Raw genomic sequence first — 4,368 nt, forward strand, 5'->3', positions numbered from 1 at the left:
TCCCGGACTGGGGCACGAACCCGTGTCCCCTGCATCAGCAGGCGGACTCTCAACAACTGCGCCACCAGGGAAGCCCCCATTTTTTTTTTTTTTTAGATTTCATATATATGTGTTAGCATACAGTATTTGTTTTTCTCTTTCTGACTTACTTCACTCTGTATGACAGACTCTAGGTCCATCCACCTCACTACAAATAACTCAATTTCGTTTCTTTTTATGGCTAAGTAATATTCCATTGTATATATGTGCCACATCTTCTTTATCCATTCATCTGTCGATGGACACGTAGGTTGCTTCCATGTCCTGGCTATTGTAAATAGAGCTACGCAGCTACTTTTTGAAGTAAGCATCAGTGAGATGTTCTGGGATTTTCACACCACTGATATCAATTTTGGTGGAGGTGGCAATGACAAATTTCTGGTGTGTTCTATGCTGAGGAACTCAATTGACGGACAGAGACCCAGTCACAAGTAGCAAGCCACTGCTCAGCTGCTTCAGGAAAATGACCCTCTTGCCTCTGTGGCGCCCAGGGAGGATGATCAGAACGGTCCCAGGAGTGATGCCAGCACACAGTTTTCTCACATGCTTTACTGAAGGGTTTTTTGCCGACTCAACAATTTTCGAGGGCACATCTTCAGTAGGACAATACCTAGGCATTTTGCAAAATTTAACCACTCGGGTACCACCATTCTTGACACCACCAACTGGTTTTGTGACAGTAGAAAGAACCGCCATCTTCTTTTTCTTTTTCTTTTCAACCTTGGCTTTAGCTGCTGAATACTTCCTCTTGCACAAGGCCTTTCTGGAATACATAGCCGATCGGGAATGTCTGCCAATTCCTCTGACCAGGACAGGGTTTCGGCGGGGCTTCCCCTTCTTAACCTTCTTCACCCTTTTAACCTTGCCACCAGCATCAGCCTTCTTGGCTTCAGGTTTTTTCTCCTTAGTATCTGGCTTCTCAGCTTTTTCACCCACCATCTTGCAAGATGGGAAAGAGCTCCTTGTAGCTCATTTGTTTTATACATAGTAGTTGTACCTCTTAATCCCCTACCTCTTTCTTGCCCCTCCCCCTTTCCCACTCCCCACTGAGTTGCCCTTTGTTTGTTGAATTGTTTGTGGCCTTGGAGAAATGTTTAATTTCTTCTTCTTTTAAAAAATGTAGTCAAATGTGTTAGTAGCTATTCAGTAGGTACTTATACCTGGAGAAGCAAGAAGAAGGTGGGAGCCTCAGCCTCCACTTCCTTGAATAACAGATTAGGAGCCAGGAGAGGGGACCTTAGGGTTTGAGATGTGGGAGTTGGGTTGGGGGAAAGACCAGCCAAAGGGAGGTGAGTTAGGAAACTTGTAGGATAACCATGTGGTTGGGTCACATGGGAAATATGACTAAGGGCTCTGGAATCAGCCTTTGTGGGTTCAAATCCCAGGACTAATATTACAGAATGACTTTGGCGGGGGGCAGGTAATGAGCCTCCTGTGCCTTAGTTTCTTCATGTAGAAATTATTAATATTTTATCTGAGGCTTAAATGAGATAAGGTCTGGCACAGTGTTTGGCAGACAGTGAGTGCTTCCTAAAAAAGAAATAGAGAACTTGGGTTAGCTTGTAGGAGGAATGGAAATGAATAGACATATGGAGAAACTTGTAGATTGTAGGTGAGTCTGAGAGGAATGAATGATCAACCCTCTTTGTGTGGTTAAAATCATGACCATATTACGAAAACAACAATCGAAGGCTGTAGCTTGGAGGTTCAACCTAGAGACTCTAGAACCAGAAAGCTTGTTCCAATTCCAGCCCTACCCCGTAGTGGCTTTGTGACATTGGGCAAATCACTTAATGTCTCTCTGCCTTGGTTTCTTCAACTAAAAGTGTGGAAAAATAATTATACCTATCTTAGAGATGAAGAAATGAAAAGTGAGCTAAAATGTGTAAAGCACCTAGAAAACTATCTGACACAGCGTATGTACCTAAAAAATAGTCATTATATTACTATTAATCATTTTTTCACTGTATCAGGTGCATTTTTACTATCACCTCATTTGAGTTTTCTGAGATAATTGTTCCTTTCAATACACATCCACCTATTGCCAAGATACTGTTCCTGATTTTACTAGGTCCTAAATTTGGGGGTTGACTTAAGTCTGTCTTTCCATCCTCTGGATCTTTCATATTCTCTGCTAAACTAATAATATTCTATGTTATTAATAGGTATTGATAACTTCATGTTATCTCTCTCAAATGACATTTGCATTTTAACAAGAATTTTCAAGGCCTTGGCTCAAAGCGGTGAGTAATGTGGTTATTTTAGGGATCCTGGCAGAGAGAAACAGTCCCTGGGCTGGGAGAGCTTTCCTAAATTCTAAATTTATATCAAGCCAGCAGCTGCCTACCCTGCTCACTCAGAATATGGAGTGGGGTTGTATTGGTGATCAGGGAGTGATTTAAATCAATTAACCAATACTTTTGTCACTAGTTATATGCCAGCAACTGTCTTAGGTAACGTGGGGAAGAATATAAAGATGAATAATCCTTGTTTCAAGGAATTTATAATCTAATTGAAGACATCAAGATGTAGAAAAATAAAAAAGATACTTATTCTCATTGCCAAGGTCAGAACAGACCTGAGAATGTTGCCTACTGATCAATATACTGGTGTGAAGTCTTGAGGGCCGGGTCAAACCAGGAAGACCAGGAAGAAGCTTATCTAGATAGGAGCTACTCATAAGATCGTTTTACTGCAGAGCCATAGCAAGAGTAACTGTTTAGAAATGGAGCCGACTCTGAAGTCAGACCACTAAAAGGGGAGATACGGCATTGAGTTATGCACCGGAGGGAGAGTCTGGATGAAGCATTAACAGAGAGTGAGAGCCTGGAACAGGATGGGAGTGAGGGGCAAGTGAAGGTGGAGGATCCATGTAACTTAGTGGGGACGTCCTCCATATGAGTTCTGGCATGACTTGTGAGGTGAGGATGGCATTTTAAAGGAACAAAACTGGGATGAACAAATAATATCTTTCCTCATTTGTCGAATAAGGAAGATTGAAACACATGAGTACTAAGGAATTGCCCAGCTCTAGTAGTCTATAAGTCAATCATTCTTGGACCAAACAAAAAGCAACAATAGGTAGTATTCAAATCAGCCATATAGACCCATGTTTCCAAATCATAGCCCATCAGAGTTCTTTCGTTCATTTGCTGTGAAATCTTTTAATTTTCTTACACTGTCTCTTGAATGTGTTAAGAAAATGTAGATTCTTAGTTCTCCAAAACTGAAGTGGTCTTCTTTACAAGACAGGAGAAAGAAGAAAAACAAACTTAGCCCAATTCAATGATTTAAACCTAAAGTTAAGCAGACTGAGACAAAATGATAGCTTCCGTTCTCCGTTTTTTCCATTGAGCACCAGATCAGCTTTGATGTTCAGCATATTTTTCAATTATCCTTCTCTATTTTTAATAGATTAACAGCAAATCAGTTGCTTATTGTACAATTCTCTAACAAGGCCAAAACTTAGCATTACTGAAAAGAAAAAGAAAAGAACTAATGAATATTAAAAAAAAAAACAATTTTAACAAGTCTTTTTGGTCTGAGGTCTTTTAGTTTTTACCCCTCTTCTTCCCCCTTGCTTCACTCCAAGATGGTGTCTTGGTGTATTTGCTTATGTAACCTTACGGTATTGAGTGGAGGGCGTCCTTGTGTTCATAAACCTGTGTCTTCTGGCTCCTCAGTAATATCGGTCGTCCACCTGGTTGGTGCCAGGCCTGAATGCATTCCAGGGCGAAGCCGTTGCTTAGTGTAATTTGTGTTCTGGCCTCTCTGGTTTGATCAGGGCCAGTGGTTTCCCTGGCTGACGGGGTTCCCCCCAGTCCTGACTAGTACTAGGGAAACCCCTTGAAGTCTGGTTATAACTCCCATTTGGCCCTGGTGCAACAACACTCTTCCCTCCCAGTACACATTCCATTTCTACCGACTAGTACTTTTTCTTCCAAACCCCCTTGCCAGCTTTCAGCGATAACTGAATCCCATCTAGATCACGCCTCCCAAACCATGCTCACCACCTGATTTACTTTCAGGAGTTTGGGTCTCTGGTGGGTGGTATGGGGAACTGATAAGGTGATTGCATTCCAGATGTTCAACAGGAAGCAGAGCAAAAGTCTTCTGTCTGGGAAGGTCCCCAACTCATCTGGGTGTTTCTAAATCCCCCTTAGCTTCTTCACCCATTCAGTCAGTATATATTAAGAACCTACTGTATGTTAGGCCCTCTGTTATGTAATGGTGATGTAATGGTGAACAAGATAGGGTCCCTGTCCTCTTGGTGCTTATAGAGTAATGGCAGGGGGAGTACACATGATAAAGAACTCAGCAAACACGTAC

General features: G+C 41.8%; 1 pseudogene; it reads right to left on the reverse strand.

Moving 5' to 3' along the window:
• LOC102984685 (60S ribosomal protein L6-like) overlaps positions 1-988 on the reverse strand; it is a 1,547-nt pseudogene extending 559 nt beyond the window's left edge.
• Between the last annotated feature and the right edge of the window lie 3,380 nt (positions 989-4,368).

This window comes from Physeter macrocephalus, chromosome 2, assembly GCF_002837175.3.
Source record: "Physeter macrocephalus isolate SW-GA chromosome 2, ASM283717v5, whole genome shotgun sequence".
Lineage (NCBI taxonomy): Eukaryota > Metazoa > Chordata > Mammalia > Artiodactyla > Physeteridae > Physeter > Physeter macrocephalus.